Here is a 22218-nt window from a genome sequence, read left to right on the forward strand (position 1 = left end):
TCAGAAGCCATAGGTCATATATTTTATGGTAATTCTAACCTTGGAACTAACATCACGGCTCTTGGCATGCAGCTTGTTGACCTGAGACTCAGCGATGTCGGCCCGTTCCTCGGCCTCATCCAGTTCATGCTGTATCTTGCGATCCTTGGTCAGGTTAGTATTGGCCTGTTCCTCCTGTGATACAGAAAAAAAGAAAACATAATGTAGCCTGAGCTAAAACAGCTGGACAGTACCTCAAGAATGAATGCAAAAAGTCCACACTTACAGCCTCCTCTTCAGCTCTCTTGTAGGATTTCACTTTTAGCTGCAGCTTATCGAAAAGTTCTTGAAGGCGGGCCATATTCTTACGGTCCTCCTCATTCTGTCCCAAAAAAGTTAAACCCATTTGTTATAAGGTCGAAAGACTGGACAGCCAATGACAGAGTTACTAAAGATACCTGGTAGGTCAGCTCCTTGATACGCCTCTCATATTTACGAATTCCTTTGATTGCATCAGAACCCTTATTCTGCTCTGCCTCGACCTCATTCTCCAGCTCCCTCACCTGTCACAACAAAGAAATAACATTTATGTTACAGAATGCAGTATTATTATTTTGTGTCTTATGTACAGTATGTACATGTACAATATGTAAAGTTACGCTTACTCTGGCCTCCAGCTTCTGCACCTGCTTCTTGCCCCCCTTCATGGCAATTTGTTCAGCCTCATCCAGGCGGTGCTGCAGGTCCTTGATGGTTTGCTCCATGTTCTTCTTTATACACTCCAGGTGAGAACTGGTGTCTTGCTCTTTCTTCAGCTCCTCTGCCATCATGGCAGCATCAGTAATGGCCTTCTTTGCCTTTTCTTCAGCATTTCTGCACTCCCTCCTCTGCCTCAGTCTGAAACTGGGCGGTGTCAGCCTCAAGTTTCTTCTTCTGATTCAGCAGGCCAGTGTTCTATTCATAGATTTTAAGAAAATAACTTTCTAACAATCACGAAATCCATAATTAGTTATTCTACTTTACCTGTGAGTGCAGCAGCTGCACCCTCTCATTGACATCAGCAGTTCTTAGCTCCTCCAGCTCTGCCTACATCAGATTGTTACGTCTCTCTACAATGGCAATGTTCTCCTTCAGACCATCATTGGAACGGAGAGATTAATCCAACTGGATTTGGGCATCCTAGAGAGAAATATGCAATGTTGGAGATTTTTCAGCAGTATCTACTAGGCACACCACGTCATTTCAACTTGGATAATTGGGTAATATTTGGTTGAGATGTTGATCAATGAGATTACAACCTATATCCACCCACTCAAAAAGACAGCCAAAAGTTAGTTGAATTTCCAATATGTTATCACTATGCTTTCAACCATCTAAAAGCACAACCAGATTCCAATGAAAAAACAATGTCTGATTTTTGGTTTAGTTGTTACTCAAATGTCTATCACACTTTCAACCATTTAAAAGCACAGCAAAATTCAAATGGGAATACAATGTCAGATAGTTTGCTTATTTATAGAACAGTTTATTATCACTGTGCTTCATCTGATAGCAGACCAAATGACCTGGATTGCAGTTGAGATTACATTGAAAGTATATGGTGCAAGTGATCGATACTGTTCGAGATTCTACAGCAATTATGAAGATCTCCACAGACCTGTGACGACCTATGCATGCTATCTTGAACATGCACGCTTTATATGATTACATAAGAAGAAATGTATAGCTACAGTAACCTCAATGTGGCCATGGATGTGTTACTTATTTTAAGGTTGAATGTTACATTTGTTTTTAATATAGCCTTAACTTTAGGCTATTTACTGTATTACAAAAGTAATATTGAATTGTGTTTGGTTGTCAACGCAACCAAATATCAACATTTGAAGGAGATATATCTTCTGCTTGGATAGTTCAATCTGTGCCACTGACTCTGACATTAATTCCAGTTTGTCTACAAATTGATAATTCATATGTTGGATTCACATCTACATCTACATCTATTTAGTTTTTATGTGGAGATCTCTCAACAATCATTCTCAAGATAATAATATAATAATAATATGCCATTTAGCAGACGCTTTTATCCAAAGCGACTTACAGTCATGTGTGCATACATTTTTGTGTATGAGGTCACGGGGATCGAACCCACTACCTAGGCGTTACAAGTGCCGTGCTCTACCAGCTGAGCTACAGAGGACCACATTAGTAATAGTCAGGGAGAAATATTATAGCTAGGCAGGGCTGGGCTTGGTTAAAACCCTGGATCGGAGACCAAAGTGTAGCTGTAGATAAATAAATTCTCCAGTAGGAGGTGCTGCCCAGCCGTTAAAAAAAAGGTTTTTAGTGAATATAACGTTGAAGATCTGATGTTGTTTTAAAGGTACAAATTCAACATATTTTATACGAGGTTTGTTTATGTTGAAATTTGGTTACCATGATGACATAATCCTGTGGATTAAATTTCACCCTCAAAACAACAGTTTACGTTGATTACTTTTTAAAATCCAATGTATTTTCCACATAGATTCCACATCACAATATGTTGACAAATTATGTTGAAACAACATTGATTCAGTCAGTTTGTGCCCAGTCAGATGGCAATCTGTTTGGATTTACCTTCAGATGAGCATGAACACTCTTCATCTGTTTTTGGGCCTCAGCTGCCTGCCTGCTGGCTTGACTAAGCTGGATCTCCATCTCATTGAGGTCTCCCTCCATCTTCTTCTTTAGCCTGAGGGCCTCATTCCTGCTTCGGCACTCTGCCTCAAGAGGACTCTGCAGGGTATCAATGTTCCTCTGAAGGTTTCTCTTGGACTTCTCCATCTCCTCATCCTTCTCAGCTAACTTGCGATCAGTGTCAGCCTTGACCTGATTTAACTCAAGCTGAATTCTGAGGATCTTTCCCTCCTCGTGCTCCAGGGAGGCCTAGAATACACATCAGAAGATTCAAACTGAAAATGACAGTGGTTGATGTAAAATGGCCAATCCAGACAGAACCAGGGAAGATTTGAAATTGCACTCTTACCTCAGCTTCCTCCAGAGCAGCCTGGATCTCTACCTTCTCTTGCTCTAACTGTTTATGGACCTTCTCCAACTCATGAATTGTCTTTCCTCCTGCACCAAGCTGCTCACTCAGATCAGTTATCTCCTCTGAGAAAAAGGTGTTGCAATGAAGAGATATGAAAACTATATTGGGCACTTGCAGAACCTTGGTTCATAAAAGAGCTGTTTGCTCTTCAGTGCATGGATGTGAACATTGGCAGAGCTGAAAACATTTAAAGCAAAGAGCTCTTTACTCACCTTGAAGGTTCTTGTTCTCCCTCTTCATTGTCTCCAGCTGATCCAAAGATTATTCATAGGAGTTGGAGTAGGCCTCCTGTAGCTCAGTTGGTAGAGCATGGCGATTGCAACGCCAGGGTTGTTCGTTTCCCACGGGGGGCCAGTATGAAAAATGTATGCACTCACTAACTGTAAGTCACTCTGGATAAGAGCGTCTGCTAAATGACTAAAATGTAAATGTAAAATTAGTTATTTAGCTTGAAGAGTTCAGTGCTCAGATACCTGGCCTCCTTCTGGGAGCTCTCCAGCTCACACTGAGACTCCTCATACTTCTGCTTCCATTCAGCCAGGACCTACATTATATAATACAGCAGCCATTTGACTTCAATCATGACTCTTTTATAAGTGTTGAAGTAAGCCTATGATTTTGTTTCTGCTGTGTAGAATTCAGGAATTCAGATACACGTGTGATTTGAAGAACTGCATTGCATACTTTGTCAAAGTTTCTTTGCTTCTTGTCCAGGGCAGCAGCAGCAGCATTAGACCTCTCCACATCCACCATGAGATCTTCAATCTCATTCTGCAGTCTGTGTTTGGTCTTCTCTAGGGAGGAACACTTAGTGTTCACAGCCTCCACAGCTTCTTCAGCGTCCTGCAGGCGCTGAGCCAGCTTCTTCCTGAGTTGTAGATGAAGAGACAAAGTAGAAAATGTGGTATATCATTTCATGGCTTCTCCAAACTTCAGGCAATTTACTTAGCACTATTTGCGCATTGAGGAATGTTGCTGCTATTTAGCAGGAATTAGGATTCTAAAAAATAGCACTCATTCCTTACGTGGCTTCCTCCAGTTCTTCAGTTTTCTGAATGGCATCAGTCTCATACTTAGTTCTCCACTGAGCCACCTCAGAGTTAGCCTTGGACATGCCACGCTGCAGGTCAGCCTTGGCCTCCTGCTCCTCCTCATACTGCTCTCTAAGCAGGTCACAGTCATGGCGAGCAGACTGCACTGCATGGGATAGTGCAGTCTTTGCCTGAAGGGAGCAAGGACAGAGGGCATTCATTTTATGATGAAGGCATCATCATTTATCAATAAGAAAATGAATGTTCTAAATTACCTTGACTTCCTCCTCCAGCTGTCTCTTTAGATCTTCAAGCTGTTGACTGTAGGAATTCTTTCCTCTGGTCAGCTGAGAGACAAGAGATTCCTTATCTTCCAACTGTCTACCAATCTCATCTAGAAAGTAAGAGGTTGAGGAATATACTTTAGCTTGTTACCTCATTCAGCTTCTTTATTGCAATATCCAGAGACAGAAGTTATTCTACCTACCATTCTCGGCTTGAAGTCGGGCTTTCTGAGTTGTAATGTCATTGAGGGATCTTTGGCTTTCCTCATACTTGGTTCTGTATTCATTGGCTTGGTCCTCTAGAGTTCTACTCAACTTTTCCAAGTTAATCTTCAAGATGAAAGACAAAAGAAATGAATTCAAGAGGTAAACAGTGACCAAATGGAAAAAATGTTGTACTTTCACTTAGATGGACTTTGACTTTGCAACATGTTCCATGTTGGAGAGGACATCATCCAGCCCTAGCCTAAGATCGCTCTTCTCCTTCTCCAGTTTCTGCTTCACTCTCTGCAGGTTGTCTACCTGCTCCCCCAGGTCAGCCACACTGTCAGCTTGTTTCTTCCTGAGTGTGGCAGCTGTAGCCTCGTGCTGCAGAGTGGCCTCTTCGAGGTCTCTGCGAAGTTTCTGGAACTCCATCTCCCTCTTTTTGTTAATCTCAATCTGGACCACAGTGGCCTCCACCAGCCTCCAGCCTCTCACTGATCTCCTCCAGCTCTCTGGCCAAGTCTACTCTTTGCTTCTCCACCTTGGCTCGGGCAGTTCTTTCTGCCTCAAGCTCCTCTTCCAGTTCCTCTACACGGGCCTAGCACAATACAAAATGGCATCATCATGGTAAAATATACAAACGGTTGAAGAGTTCAAATCGATTAAGGATGTTGTACTTCTTCATTACCTGAAGCTCCTTCAACCTCTTTTGAAGTTGAATTATTAAAGCCTGTTCATCCTCAATCCTACAGATCAGATTATTGATTTCAAAGTCCTTCCTGTGGAATCATTAATTGGTAGCTCGTATATGCATGTTTGCAGTAGAGTGTAGTATTATAGTTTTAATCTTACTTCTTGAGGCGTTCCTCTAGCTGTTGTTTATCATTCTCCAGGTCCATTACGCTCTCCTGGGACAACTTTAAGTCACCCTCCAGCTTCCTCTTGGCTCTTTCAAGATCCATTCGCACCTTCTTCTCTTGCTCAAGGGACCCTTCAAGCTTCAGAGGACAAGAAGCAAATAAAATTTGCTAGCTGTTTGTTAGCATTTTTTCCATTAAAAGACCATCTAATCTCTATATAGGATCTCACATCATCAACTTGTTGCTCCAGTTTAGCCTTGGTTAGATTGTTGACTTTGTCCTCCTCACTCTGCAGGTCATCCAGTGTTTGCTGGTGAGCTTCTTGAAGAGCTTTCTTCTCCTTTGTCAGTGTTACGAACCCCGTGGCTCTAAACATCTAGGGTGGATGGACATGAGACCCGTAACATAAATTCATGTAAATTATAAGTGTGGCATGGAATAGTGAGAACAAATAAGACACAACTACCATGAACTACCGTCAAACACAAAGTGTTTATTTATGAACACACGGTAAGGGTTTGGGAAAAAGGGCTGAGCAGGACCCAAGAAATGAAACAATAGTGTAAAACCCCCTAAACTGATCTAGCCTGCCTAAAGAACCGCTAGGCTACTGCTACCATACAAAAATACAGTGGGTGGTCCGCTCAGGTCTAACTGGTGTTTATAGACAGATTTCGTCCTACGGGTAATGTACGCCCAAGGGCATCTAGCTTAAACCCCCCTTTCCCAAAAAACACACAAAGCTACTAAACAGGGTAATCATCAACTAGCGAGTACACAACACACAGGACACCACCGTGTCCATACTCACATATGCCAAAAAGTCTCTCTCTCTCAACAAACACAAGTCTGGTTTTTATAAAATGGGATGTGTGATTGAACAAACGAATAACAGGTGGTGCAATTAACAGGAATGTTCACTGATTGGTCCAATCAGCAGACACCTCAACGACCACCAATCAGGAACATACAGGGCACCTGTGATTAGGGCAGAAAGAGTAGGAACACACAAAAACACAGGATACCTGTATCCGTAACACTCCCACCCTTAAAAGAGCAAACCAAAATGGTTTGCGACACACGTATTATCACAACACCCAAATTCACAAATCATCCTACCAGGATAACAAAAAAAAACCTAGATCATTACACACGAGACAAAGCATCTGCCAACACATTATCTAACCCCTTTTTGTGGCGGATCTCCAAATTATAATTTTGCACGACAAGTGCCCAACGCATAAGGCGTTGGTTCTGGTTGTACATCCGGTGGAGAAAAACTAAGGGGTTATGGTCAGTATACACTACCACTGGTAATGCACTGGAACCAACATAAACTTCAAAGTACTGCAGAGCTAACAACAAAGCTAGAGCTTCTTGTTCAATGGTGGAATAGTTTGTCTGACATTTGTTAAATTTCCGTGAAAAATAACAGACAGGATGGTCCACTCCACTCTGGTCTTGCTGCAGTAGAACAGCACCAGCACCTCTGGCACTTGCATCTACCTCCAGTTTAAACGGCCGCTCAAAATCTGGCGCAGCAAGAACAGGAGTACTACACAAGAGTGCTTTAGCAGTGTTGAAAGCAGTACAACAATCTTCAGACCATACAAATTTTCTCGCCGGACTGAGCAAATCCGTTAATGGAGCAACTACCGCAGAGAAATTTTTACAGAAACTACGGTAGTAGCCAACCATCCCTAAAAACGGCGTAGCTCTCTTCTGGTGGTAGGTGCGGGAAATGCGTTTATAGCTGAGACCTTGGCATCTACAGGGCGCACCTGACCATGGCCGACCTGTTTACCAAGATAAGTAACAGTAGCCTTCCCAAACTCGCACTTTGCTAAGTTCAGGGTTAGAGAAGCGGTTGCTAGACGTTCACACACTACCCTTAGAGTGTTAACATGATCAGACCACTCAGTTGAATAAATGACCAGATCATCAAGGTAAGCACTACAATTAGGAACTCCAGCCAATACTGTGTTAACCAGGCGTTGGAAAGTGGCTGGTGCGTTCCGCATCCCAAATGCCATGACAGCATATTGTAGGAAGTGATCTGGGGTCACAAATGCAGAGATGTCGGAGGCACGTGGGGTTAACGGCACCTGCCAGTAACCTTTAGAAGATCTAATTTGGTTACATAGGTAGCAGCACCAACAGTATCAATACAGTCATCCAGTCTGGGTAACGGAACGAAGTCGGGCACTGTGACAGCATTGACTTTCCGATAGTCCGTACATAATCTGGATGTCCCATCAGGTTTAGGAACCAGAATGCACGGAGAACTCCAAGGACTTGAACTTGGCATAGCCAGGTTATTCTCCAGCAAATAACCGACCTCACCCCTCATTATCTTTCTCTTAGCGACGTTGACACGATACGGATGTTGCTTGATAGGTGCAGCGTTTCCAACATTAATGTCATGTTCTAACACATTTGTACATGTAGGAACATCATTAAAAAGACATGGAAAGCTGTGTAATAGTCTCACAATATCATCTGACTGTCTGTCCGTTAAATGAATCAGGCTTGACGGGAGAGACAGCAGCATCTCTGAATTGGGCAATCTAGCACACTGCTGCTGAGTATTGCGCAACTCCAAACCATCTCCGTCCACATCATTAACATGACCTCCCACTACAGCCGTAGCAGCAACAGAGACAGCCGACTCGGCCAGTTTCTCTGGACTGTCTACCTGAGTAACGGGTCTGTTGTGGTATGTCTTCAACATGTTAACGTGGCACACCCGAGATTGGCGTTTTCTATCAGGAGTCTGTATCACATAGTCAGTTTCAGTTAGTTTCTTTTCAATGACATAAGGACCAGAGAAACGTGCTGACAATGACGCTCCTGGCACAGGCAACAACACAAGAACTCGGTCACCTGGCTGCAGTGAACGAGAAACAGCCTGTGTGTCATAGTGTCGTTTCATCCGTTTCTGTGAGGAAGACAGCGCTTCCTTTGCTAGAGCACAGGCAGCATGTAGGCGCTCACGAAAGCGACTAACGTAGTCCAACACATTTTCTTTCACACACAACTCTTGTGACAAAAACTGATCCTTAAGGACTTTCATAGGTCCTCTCATGGTGTGTCCAAACACCAGTTCAGCTGGGCTGAACCCTAGGGATTCCTGTACTGTCTCACGGACAGCAAACAACACTAGAGGAACTCCCTCATCCCAATCTTTCTCAGATTCCAAGCAATATTTACGGAGCATAGACTTCAGGGTCTGATGCCAACGTTCAAGCGCACCCTGAGACTCTGGGTGATATGCGCTTGACACACGGTGTATAACTGACAAGGATTTTAACACTTGTTTGAAAAGTTTAGAAAGGAAATTCGTACCCTGATCAGTTTGTATCACCTTAGGTAATCCAAAAGTTGAGAAGAATTTGATCAACGCTTTACTCACCACCGGAGCAGTAATCCTTCGCAGAGGAATGGCCTCTGGGTACCTGGTGGCCACACACATAATTGTCAACATAAACTGGTTACCAGATTTTGTTTTTGGTAATGGTCCAACACAATCAACCATCACATGTTCGAATGGTTCACCTATGGCCGGTATGGGACAAAGAGGCGCGGGGAAATAACCTGGTTCGGTTTCCCAACTACTTGACAGGTGTGGCAAGTCCGACAGAACTGAGCCACATCTTGTTTTAAACCAGGCCAAAAGAAATGTCGCAAAACACGATCATAAGTCTTGGTGACTCCCAGATGTCCGGACCACTGGTGATCATGAGCGAGGGATAAAACATTTTGTCGAAAGGCTGTAGGAATCACTATTTGGTAAACAGCATTCCAATCTCCGCCAGCGTCAACATGGGATGTCCATTTACGCATGAGGAGATTACCATCAATGAAGTATGCCATGTTTTTCTTCTTTAGCTCGTCTCTTGAGACAACACTAGAAAAACATTTAGCCAGGCTAATGTCAACCTGTTGGTTAGCGATCAGCTGCTCACGAGTAACTGGTAACTGTATTGCTTCAGCAACAAGTTCCACATCCTTCTTCCTTTCTCTGGGCTGTTGGTCAGACTGCACCAGCTTACCAGAGGTAGCACCCGAACTATCCTCTGGGTCACACTCTCTGAATAGAATCGTGTCTGACAAATCTACCACTTCACCCACTTGTCGTGCTTGAGCACGTGTGACAGCACAAGCGGGGAACACATCTGGATAACCCTGTGCCAGCTCCTCGGAGAGAGACTGGTCACTTTTATCCAATACCTCCAATATGGGTATTACCTTTCCTCCGGCAATATCGTTGCCCATTATAAATGTCACACCTTTTACTGGCAACATAGGACGTACGCCCACTCTGAACAATCCACTGACTAACTCAGAGTGTACGTTCACAAAGTGCAATGGCACTGGGACGAAACCCATTTCAATTCCTTGTACTAACACACTGGAACCACAATATGTATTACTGGACAAGGGCAACACATCAGCTAGTATGAACGACTGCGCCGCACCAGTATCTCTGAGGATTCTAACTGGACGCTGAGACGCTTCATCATCTGATATAGAAACAAACCCCTCAAAAATGAACGGTTCATAACTGTGATCTGGGACAGGGACTTTCAAACCACATTCACTATGAGGCTTCTGTCTTGATTCCGGCCTTACAACCGTACGAATCAGCCCAACACCCGTTGGCGGCCTGGCGTGCTGAGTCATCCCCGGCTTGCGTTTAAGCAAAAAGCAATCACTAACTATATGTCCCACCTTATGACAATAGAAACAGTGACGCACATCTTTTGGGCGTGCTGGATGTACTGCTGGTCGACTAGGACTAGACGTTAGCAACTCCGCAGCCCTGCTCTCCGTACGAGCCGAAAACACGCTCTTATGCGTCAACACAAACTCGTCTGCCAATACAGACGCTTCCGACAGTGAGGATACTTTCTGTTCGTTCAGATAAACTACAATGCATTCCGGTAAACAATTTTTAAACTCCTCTAACAAGATTAACTCCCGTAGAGAGTTAAAATCAGTTACCTTACTTGCACTGTGCCATTTGTCAAACAGATTTCCTTTGTCTCTAGCAAACTCCACATAAGTCTGAGTAGGAGACTTTTTATGAGACCTAAATCTCTGTCGATATGCCTCAGGAACAAGCTCATAGGCACGAAGAACAGTAGCTTTGACCACCTCATAATTCAAACTGTCTTCAAGAGGTAGCGCTGCCAGAACCTCTTGGGCTTTACCTGTTAGCTTACACTGAAGTAATAGGCACCATACCTCGTCGGGCCATTTCAATGCTACCGCTATACGCTCAAACACACTGAAATAGGAATCAACCTCTGACTCCCTAAACACAGGTACCAAGGTGATCTGTCTACTAATATCAAATGTAGCAGACGACACCGCTGGTGAGGCTGGCTCACTAGCAGGCATAGTATGAGCAGAGACTAACCTCGCTGTTTCTGCCTCTAGTTCCATTTTACGCATCTCCAGTTCCATCTTACGCGTCTCCAGTTCTTGATCAAGCCTACGCGTCTCCAGTTCCATCTTACGCGTCTCCTGTTCTGCCTCTAGCTTACGCGTCTCCTGTTCTGCCTCTAGCTTACGCGTCTCCTGTTCTGCCTCTAGTTCCATTTACGCATCTCCAGCTTGTCTTGCCTGATTTGTGCCCGCTCTTCCGCCTCTATTTGGAGCCGTGTCGAGCGGACATCCATCCTGGCATCACTGTCAGTCAGTGGGGAGAGTGGGTCATAACGGGGCAATGTGGCTGGAGCCTTAGCCTCGTCCTCAGACACTGATGGGCTTACAGGAACAGCAACCACATCCCCTACAGGAGCAGCAGACTCAGGCGGCGGTAACTCAAGCACTCGCTCGTTTAACAATATCGCTAACACTACTTCCCTAACTTCTGCTTTCACTAAACCCCTCGGTATGGGTACAGAAAAGTGGTCAGCCAAAGCCTGTAGATCCACTCTACGACAATTCTCAAAAATCTCCCACGTAGGGTTTTCCAAAAATGCTTCCAAATCAAAAGTAGCCATCCTACTAGCAACACGAGCCGTCGACTACTGAACACACAAAAAAAACAGGTAGTTACAGCTGCTAAGCTCAACACTGAACCAGACACTAACTAATTTACATGAGTAGCATGGGATAGATAGGATCCCAGACGAGCCCCCACTTTATGTTACGAACCCCGTGGCTCTAAACATCTAGGGTGGATGGACATGAGACCCGTAACATAAATTCATGTAAATTATAAGTGTGGCATGGAATAGTGAGAACAAATAAGACACAACTACCATGAACTACCGTCAAACACAAAGTGTTTATTTATGAACACACGGTAAGGGTTTGGGAAAAAGGGCTGAGCAGGACCCAAGAAATGAAACAATAGTGTAAAACCCCTAAACTGATCTAGCCTGCCTAAAGAACCGCTAGGCTACTGCTACCATACAAAAATACAGTGGGTGGTCCGCTCAGGTCTAACTGGTGTTTATAGACAGATTTCGTCCCTACGGGTAATGTACGCCCAAGGGCATCTAGCTTAAACCCCCCTTTCCCAAAAAACACACAAAGCTACTAAACAGGGTAATCATCAACTAGCGAGTACACAACACACAGGACACCACCGTGTCCATACTCACATATGGCAAAAAGTCTCTCTCTCTCAACAAACACAAGTCTGGTTTTTATAAAATGGGATGTGTGATTGAACAAACGAATAACAGGTGGTGCAATTAACAGGAATGTTCACTGATTGGTCCAATCAGCAGACACCTCAACGACCACCAATCAGGAACATACAGGGCACCTGTGATTAGGGCAGAAAGAGTAGGAACACACAAAAACACAGGATACCTGTATCCGTAACAGTCAGCTTGGCAATGATTTCATCCATAGCTGCCATTTCCTCAATCAGGTTATTCACCTGTGAACAGACAACATAGGCTGAGCACACTGCCTTTTAAAAAACATGTTGTGTTCTTCATACAGATTCAAAGATTAAGAATTACCTTGTTCTCAGCGGCATGCTTTTCCTTCTCCACTTTAGCCAGAGTGAGCTCCAGATCATCAATGTCCTTCTTTAACTCAGAGCACTTGTCCTCCAGCTTCCTGTTCTTAGCAGTCAGTTCTGCATTTATTTCCTCTTCATCCTCCAGTCTCTCCATCAGCTCTTTGCCTTTGGCCTCAAGCTGGATCTTGCTTTTGATCAGCTCCTCACATCGCTCCTCTGCATCACACGTTTGGAAATTGCTCCCAAGGATGAACCAGACTTGTGGAGGTCTACAATTTTTTTTCTGAGGTCTTGGCTGATTTCTTTTGATTTTTCCATGATGTCGAGCAAAGAGGCACTAAGTTTGAAGGTAGGCCTTGAAATACATCCACCGGTACACCTCCAATTGACATCCAAATGATGGATAAGAGCGTCTGCTAAATGACTAAAATGTAAATGTAATGTCAATTAGCCTATCAGAAGCATCTAAAGCCATGACATCATTTTCTGGAATTTTTCAAGCTGTTTAAAGGCATGGTCAACTTAGTGTATGTAAACTTCTGACCCACTGGAATTGTGATACAGTGAATTATAAGTGAAATAATCTGTCTGTAAACAATTGTTGGAAAAATTACTGGTGTCATGCACAAAGTAGATGTCCTAACCGACTTGCCAAAACTATAGTTTGTTAACAAGAAATTTGTGGAGTGCTTTGAAAAACGAGTTTTAATGACTCCAACCTAAGTGTATGTAAACTTCCGACTTCAACTGTACATTGTACGGACACAGTATATTTTACAATAGTTACATTTTGTTTGTTTTTAGTCCCATCCTTCAGCTACCCTCAACCCCAGTTTTGATTTCTATTTGCAATATATTTTTCAACTATGCTGTTTCACAAAAGTTCTGAACCTATTTACATTTTACGGATACATTATATGTTACATTAGTTATCTTGTTATTTTTAGTCCCAATCTTCAGCTCCACTCAACCCCTCCTATCTATATCTGAACACCATCCAGTTTTGATTTCTATTCGCCATATATTTTTTAACTGTGCTGTGATGTTTCACAAAAGTTCTGAACCTTTCTATTCTCATAGTTTCTACATATTGTAAATTAAAGATAAACATTGTTGCTAAGAGTATTGTTATATTATTGATTGATTGACTATGACTTTTCAAATCACCCAGCAGTGCTATTTACAGAGTTTGCTCCAGGTAAATCTTGCAATTCTTCAGCCATTCCTGAACCTGCAACCAAAAACAAGCTACATATGGACAGTACCAAAACAAATGATCTAATGATTCTGTCTCTTCGCAGCAAAATCTGCAGAGCCGGAATGGTTGTATCCCCTATATACATAACATTCTATTGGTTGCAAGAATTTTGTATAATAATTTAAACAGAAAAACTCTACATTTTTAACACGCCGTCGTTTTGTGTATCAGTTCATAAACCATGTGCCATGGAATCAGTACATCGAAAATCTCTTCCCAACTATTTTGCTATCTATATGGCACAGCTGTCACTTTTTTGGTCCTTAAATGAAACGGGTATACTTTTTTATTTATCACACTTTAATTTAGTTTGTTGTAATTTTGGGTAGAGCAGACATTTATATACATTTTGTTAGCTGCATGTGTGACATGACTCCACAAGTCCTATTTATTATATAATTTACAAAGATTAAACTTTTTTTTTTATATAATGTTTTTTTTTTTATCAATTAGTATATTTGAGTTTAACAATCATTTATGTTGTAATATTTGTTGTGTCTTTTCTCGTGGATTAAACTGAAATTGCAACCAACTTTCCAAGGCGTGTTTTAAAAATAGCAATATTTTGGAGATGATTTAATTTTCAAATAATATTTTGCTGTATAAAACAATGCAACTACATCCCATGTGAAGTGCTGACACAGTTTGGAAAGATGATCCCTTTTTCTTTTTCTCCTTCTTCCCACTGTCTGCTGAAGTTAGAAAAGAAAGCAATTAAGCCAACAGAAATCCTTCATTCATTCATGCACCCACGAAGAGTTTGTGCTTTACTCTTTATGAAGATCAGTCTTATTGAAGTGTGAATATCTGACAAAGTGTACAATACCTGAGTCTGCACTAGCATAATTAGCAAACAGGATAGCCAGTAACTTCATTGCAGACTTCTGGTACAGTCCTACAACCGTTTCATTTAATGGATCCTTGTTCTTCACCAGCCAGTTGCTGGTGTTGTAGTCCACAGTACCAGCATAGTGAGCCAGGGCAAAATGGGCCTCTGGTTTCCCTTTGATAAGCCTGGGCTTCTGGAATTTGTTGGATTTTCCAAGATGGTTGTCATAAAGCTTGGTTGTAAAGGTAGCATCGCTGGCCTTGGGGAACATGCACTCCTCTTCAAGGATGGACATGATACCCATTGGCTGAGCAGAAGAAACTAGAGATAAGATAGTTCACTTGACTCAACTGAGAGGTTGTTGTCTGATACAATCCTATTCAGTAGTATGCATCATATTATAGCTATATTTAATTTGGTCCATATATGCAGTATTTCAGTTACCTTCTCAATAAGATCAATGCAAGCCTGCACGTCCATGCCAAAGTCAATGAACTCCCATTCAATTCCCTCTTTCTTGTACTCTTATTGCTCTAGAACAAACATGTGTTGGTTGAAAAACTGTTGCAGCTTTGCATTGGTGAAGTTGATGCAGAGCTGCTCAAAGGTGTTGTACTGCAATTATAGATGGTTAAATGGTTAGGTTTTCACATAAAGGTTCCTATCAGGAACATTACTTGATAGTGTTGCTTGAGAACCTAAATTAATATTTGATAATAATTGTCTATTTATAAACTCACATCAAAGATCTCAAAACCAGCAATGTCCAGTACCCCGATGAAGTACTGGCGAGCCAGCTTGGTCTCCAATGACTGGTTGATTCGCACCACCATCCACATGAACATCTTTTCATAGACAGCTTTGGAAAGGGCACCAACGGTATAGTTCACCTGTTGGACAGTTTGCCCCTTGGTGACCCACTCATTCCCTACTTTGACCCTTGGGTGACAGAGACCCTTTATGAGGTCAGCAGAGTTCAGGCCCATGAGATATGAGACTTTGTCAGCACCTGGGAAAGAAAACCAGTGACTTTACACATGGATTCACAGAACTATCTAATCCCAATGCTTTTGGCTTTTAGCCAGGTCTCACCTTCAGTGCCATCAGCCTCTGCCTGCTCCTCACGCTGTTTCTGCTTGAACCTCATGTTGCCATAGTGCATGATGGCACCAGTCAGCTTATACACTGAGTTTTTCTCCTCCAGAGTAAAGCAGCATCCTGTGGAGGAGAAGAAAAGAACAGCGATGTAGTAGTAAGAATTGGTCATTTAAAACCCCCCACTGATATTTCATGATGTAATGACCACTCTGCTATAGTGGATATTATTATTTCAAACCAAGAACAGGGTAGGCTGCAATGTTTACTTGACATATGCAACATAACAAGCTGGCTTGAAATTCAACAAGACAACACTCTGATTTCCCAAACGAAAGAATACCAAAATTCAGGGGCCAGAGTGACGGTGAATAAGTAACTCACATCTGTTGCCATCAGTTCATCAGCGTCATCAATAGACAACACAGTTGTCTCCCCCTGGGAGATGAAGGCGTAGTCATAGGGATTAGCTGTCACCAGCAATGTCACGCCCTGACCTTGAGAACCCTGTTATTCTCTAGTTAGTTTGGTCAGGGTGTGAATGTTGACATTCTATGTTATATATTTCTATGTTGGCCAGGTGTGGTTCCCAATCAGAGGCAGCTGTCGATCGTTGTCTCTGATTGGGGATCATACTTAGGCAGCCATTTTGCCTACCTTTAGTTGTGGGATCTTGTTTCTGTTTGGATTGTTTGATGTTTAGCCTCTTGAACGTCACGTTCTGTTGGATTTTGTTATTTTGTCTGTGTTTATTAAAATAAATTAAACATGTACGCATACCACGCTGCACCTTGGTCCAATCCTTTATACAACGAACGTGACAGAAGGTCCCACCATATTCGGACCAAGCAGCGTGGCCAGGAGGAGCAGACACCCTGGACACAGGTGGGGAAGACATTTTGGACATGGGAGGAGATATTAGCCGGTAAAGGACCCTGGGCGAAGGAAGAAGCCCAGGCAGGAGAGGATCAACGGCGACGCCAACGGTGCCGACCGCGAAGGAAGCACGAGAGGCAGCCCCAATAATGTTTTTTGGGGGGGGCACACGGAGCAGAAGGAGACCCTGAAAGGGCTGACTGTGGAGGAAGAGGAGGCCGCTATTATAGAGGCCCTCCAAGACATGCAGCTCAGCACTCTGAGAGAGGAGATAACTACCTTAAGGGGGCTGTTAGTTAAGAGAGAGCAGGAGAGCTCCCTTCAGAGGGAGGCACTGCAGGAGGCCCACAGGGAGAAGGAGTCAGTGGATGCACGGAGAGAGGAGCTGGCCAGACAACAGGAGGAGCTGAGAGAGGAGTTAACCCTACAGCAAAAGAGAACGCAGTCCTTAGAGCTGGCGGAGCCAGGTTTCAGAGTAGAGCCAACTCCCCGCACTCGCGTTAAGGAGCATGGGACCATACAGGCACCCTATTATGCTGTGATACGCACTGTATCTCCAGTGCACATTCACAGCCCGGTGCGCTTGGTGCCCGCGTCCCGCTCTTGCCGGGCTAAAATGAGCGTTCAGCCAGGACGGGATGTGCCTGCTCCTCGCACCAAACCAGTGGTGCGTGTCCCTAGCCTGGTAAGGCCCGTGCCTGCTCCTCGCACTAAACCAGTGGTGCGTGTCGCCAGCCCGGTGTGCCCCGTACCTGTTCCTCACACCAAACCAGTGGTGCGTGTCTCCAGTCCTGTACAACCTGTACCTGCTCCTCGCACCAAACCAGTGGTGCGTGTCGCCAGCCCGGTGCGCCCCGTACCTACTCCTCGCACCAAACCAGTGGTGCGTGTCCCTAGCCTGGTATGACCCGTGCCTGCTCCTCGCACCAAACCAGTGGTGCGTGTCTCCAGCCCGGCGTGCCCCGTACCTGCTCCTCGCACCAAACCAGTGGAGCGTGTCCACAGCCTGGTAAGGCCCGTGCCTGCTCCTCGCACTAAACCAGTGGTGCGTGTCGCCAGCCCGGTCCGCCCCGTATCTGCTCCTCGCACCAAACTAGTGGTGCGTGTCTCCAGTCCTGTACGGCCCGTACCTGCTCCTCGCACTAAACCAGTGGTGCGTGTCGCCAGCCCGGTGCGCCCCGTACCTGCTCCTCGCACCAAACCAGTGGTGCGTGTATTCAGTCCGGTACGGCCTGTGCCTGCTCCTCGCACCAGACCAGTGGTGCGTGTCTCCAGTCCGGTACGGCCTGTTCCAGCGCCACGCACCAGACCTCCAGTGCGGGTCCTCTGCTCCACTCCGGTGCCAGAGCAGTCCACTCCACCGGTGCCAAGTCCAGCAACGGTCAGCTGCTCCACTCCTGTGCCAGAGTAGTCCGCTCCACCGGTGCCTAATCCAGCTCCGGTCAGCCGCTCCACTTCAGTGCCAGAGCAGTCTACTCCACCGGTGTCTAGTCCAGCTCCGGTCAGCTGCTTCACTCCAGTGCCAGAGCAGTCCGCTCCACCGGTGCCTAGTCCAGCTCCGGTTATCTGCTCCCTACCAGAGCCGGGGCAGTACACTTCACCGGTGCCTAGTCCGGGTCTGGTCGTCTACTCTTCCCCCATGCCGGAGCCATCCGCGCCACCGGGGTCCGAGCCGGAACCAGACGTCAACCCCTCTCCGGGGTAGGGGTCTCCCACACCAGGGTCCAGACAGGGCTTGGTGCATCGCGGGAGGACTGCCGAGCCGGAACCAGACGTCAACCCCTCTCCAGGGTCGGGGTCTCCCACACCAGGGTCCAGACAGGGCTTGGTGCATCGCGAGAGGACTGCCGGGCCGGAACCAGATGTCGGCTCCTCTCCAGGGTTGAGGGCTCCCACACCAGGGTCCAGACAGGACTTGGTGCATCGTGGGAGGACTAAGAGGGGAAGCATCACGCCGGGGTCCAGACCGGACCAGGTGTGCTACGGGAGGCAGGAAAGGAGAGGAGTGTACTGTGTCCGAAGCCGGAGCCGTCACCGAGGCTAGATGCCCACCCGGACCCTCCCCTATTGAGTCAGGTTTTTGCGGCCGGAGTCCTCACCTTTGGGGGGGGTACTGTCACGGCCTGACCTTGAGAACCTTGTTATTCTCTAGTTAGAATGTCAACATTCACACCCTGACCAAACTATGTTATATATTTCTATGTTGGCCGGGTGTGGTTCCCAATCAGAGGCAGCTTTCGATCATTGTCTCTGATTGGGGATCATACTTAGGCAGCCATTTTGCCTACCTTTGGTTGTGGGATCTTGTTTCTGTTTCAGTTTAGGCTTGTTGCTGTTAGCCTTTAGAACTTCACGTTCAGTTGCTTTTGTTATTTTGTCAAGTGTTTATTTAATAAATTAAACATGTACGCATACCACGCTGCACCTTGGTCCAATCCTTTATATAACGAACGTGACAAGCAACATCTCTGTATACCCATAAGGTCGGGAAGAGAGACATAGAAAGACAAATACAGACATGCTATTACTTATTATTACACTCCACAAATGAATGCAGTCATTACACCATTGTTATCTAATTGTGGTACTGACCCAGTTCTTGTTTGACAAGATCTGATAGAAGATGTGCTAGTCCCTCTCAGCCTTCAGCTGAAAAGTGACTCGAGACTTCTCCAGAAGGTCTGGAAATAAGGAGATTTAGATCAGTAGACAAATACATTTATTTCAGCCACTGTAGACCAGTTCTCTCAGACTTTTCAAAGTCTTTTTATCTTTGGATTTACATGTCTCAATATCAGCAGAAGCAAGCTTTCCTCGAGTGTCAAAATAATCCTGATAAATGTACCCTAAATATAATATTTCTGTTAGTTTCTTTTTGGGTGATTAATGCTGTATAAGAATATCCATCAGAAAACTCACAAATCTTGAGGAGTTGTCATTTCTGATGGTCTTGGCGTTACCAAAGGCCTCCAGAGCTGGGTTAGCCTGGATGATTTGATCCTCCAGAGTTCCCTTAGAATGTTATAGAAACACATGTTAGATGCTTGGCTTTACAAATAGCTACAGAACTGCTCAATCATGAAAATATGCATGCCAAAGCTGTCGCAGATTGAATACCTTGTTTTGGGCGGCTGCATCTTTCTTCCTGCCACTAGCTGCAATGCTTGCAAAGTACTGGATGACTCTCTTGGTGTTCACAGTCTTTCCAGCACCAGATTCTCCACTGGAAACACACAGTAATCTTTAAAAATAGAGTTTATCACAATATCCTATGTAACATGACAGATAAAGCACTCTTTTAAAGCATGTGAGTAGGATGAGTAGTGTAGTACTTACGTGATCAGAATAGACTGGTTCTCACGGTCTATACAGGTAATACAAATGCAATTTTATATAATTATCAGAATTAATTATCATTATCATTCCCTTACATATTTTCTAAAGTAGCTATTTGAGTTTACCTGTCAGCATGTACTGATAGGCATTGTCAGAGATAGAGAAGATGTGGGGAGGAGCTTCTTGCCTCTTCTTGCCTCTATAGGCTATGACCACAGATGGATCATACACTGGCAGCCACTTGTAGGAGTTGACAGTGACGCAGAACAGCCCTGAGTAGGTCTGTAAAAGATCGATACAGTTGAAAGTGCATAACATTGGAAAGTATTACTATGGTTTTGGTGGGGATATTTTACATAGAAAAAAGTTGTCAACTTAAGATTCAAATTTCGAACTTAATGAAGAAGCGACTCTCGTGCTCACATAGATCATCCATGCTGCGTAACTATCTTTGAGGTTGTACAGAACAGCAGGCTCGTGGAGGAAGGTCAGCATGGCCATGTCCTCAATCTTGTCAAATTTGGGAGGATTCTATTGCATAATATGAGAGTCTTTGAAGGTGAGAGTCTGTAAGAAATTGGAGAGATTTTGTAAAGACAGTTAAGCCTTGTTCACATTGGCAGTTTGAAGTGACTCATATTCGATTCGAATCTGTTCTTTTTCTTGCAGTCTGAACAGCCAAAAATAATATGGAATCAAATATTTCAAGCCGCATTTCAAACCACCTTCATAGGTGGTTTGAAATCAGATACAAATCTGTTTCCTGTCCTAGAAAGCCAAACAGCTACCTAGCTAGTTGACTGCTGTGGCTAGCCAAAAAGGACTCGTTTTGAAAGTTGGATCATCTTATCCTTTGAGGCTTTAAAAGTGTCTTACACTATGATTTTGAACATTCAAAGCAACTGGGAAACATCCATGGCAGGCATTGTTGTCACCTTAGCTTGCTACATACTTCTGAGTGAAACATTCTTAGAGATAAAGGTGCTATCTAGAACCAATAAGGGTTCTTCGGCTGTCCCCATAGGAGAACCCTTTGAAGAACCCTTTTTGGTTCCAGGTAGAACCCTTTTGGGTTCCATGAAGAACCCTTTCCACAGATGGTTCTACATGGAACCCAAAAGGGTTCTACCTGGAACCAAAAAGGGTTCTCCTATGGGGACAGCCAAAGAACCCTTTTGGAACCCTTTTTTCTAAGAGTGTAGGCAGCACGAGCACCACCACCAATCAGCCTACACCACTGCGCACACACCCGTCATTACTATGACAACTAGCGTAGCCATGTCAGCAAATTACTGCTGTCTGAACACACAAATCCGATTTGGTCACTTGTAACTTGCTGTTTGGACATTCAGTATTCCAAAATGGATTTGAAAAACAAAACGGATTTGAGCATTAAGGCCTGCAATGTGAACAAGGATTTATTAACCACTTAATTCTGCATTACTTTACAACCTTGTTCTGGGGGGAAAAAGGGAAGCAGAATTCAACTTGGTCACTTGAAGTAAAGACTGACCTTCCCATTCTGGGTCTGCACAGTGACCAAGTCTCCTTGGCTGGTGACGGACGCCTTGACAAACTCCTCCACGGGGTCAGGCACAAAGCATTCCTTCTTCATGTCGAAGGGACGGGTCTGGGCCTCCAGACGCTCCCGGTCAGACTTCCTCAGGTATTGGGCTGCTGCCCCAAACACCACCATCTCAGCATCACCCATGGTTGCACTGTGAGACAGAGAAAATGCCAAATTAGTTACTTCATGTTACTTTTAGAATTTCCACCATACATGTCTCATTACATCACTAATCATTTGACAAAAGAATAGTAATAAATCCTACAATTAGATTTAGATTTATGTAATAATTATCACTCAATAAAAGTTTACGACGTGTTCATTTACCTTCAACACTGCTAAGGGGTGAAGATGAATGGAGGCCTCAGAACTGTCTCCCTGCAATAGCAGAGATCATATATAACCCTGTTGGCCCTGCCTTAAAAGGCCAAGAACACTGTAACCCCATGACCCTCATGACCCCCCTCCCCACAACACACACACACGATCCTCACAATCACCCACTGAGACACAAATTACTCCTGAGGGACATGCCACTCTTGCCTAGAGGTGTGCATTGTTGTCTGGCTCCACTCCCTTGACCGACCTTCCACAGCTCCATTGTGATTTTTATGGGATAATGTCCAGGAATTTCAGATGTCTATCCTGTGAGTCACATTTATACAAGCACTCATTACTAAAGCCCCAACACTTCATCTACCACTGTCAATATTTGTCTGTTTCATCTTCTTTGTTATCTCTGTTCAAATGGATGTAGGATTTATTATAATGCATCTCATTTCGGCCACTCCATCTCTCTAGATCTCCATCTGTCTCATCCACA

The 22218-nt window shown here is 44.3% G+C and overlaps 1 pseudogene; it reads right to left on the reverse strand.

The window, feature by feature from the left end:
* LOC121534436 lies at positions 1-21539 on the reverse strand (annotated as a pseudogene).
* Positions 21540-22218: the final 679 nt, after the last annotated feature.

Source organism: Coregonus clupeaformis, chromosome 21 (assembly GCF_020615455.1).
Source record: "Coregonus clupeaformis isolate EN_2021a chromosome 21, ASM2061545v1, whole genome shotgun sequence".
Classification (NCBI taxonomy): domain Eukaryota; kingdom Metazoa; phylum Chordata; class Actinopteri; order Salmoniformes; family Salmonidae; genus Coregonus; species Coregonus clupeaformis.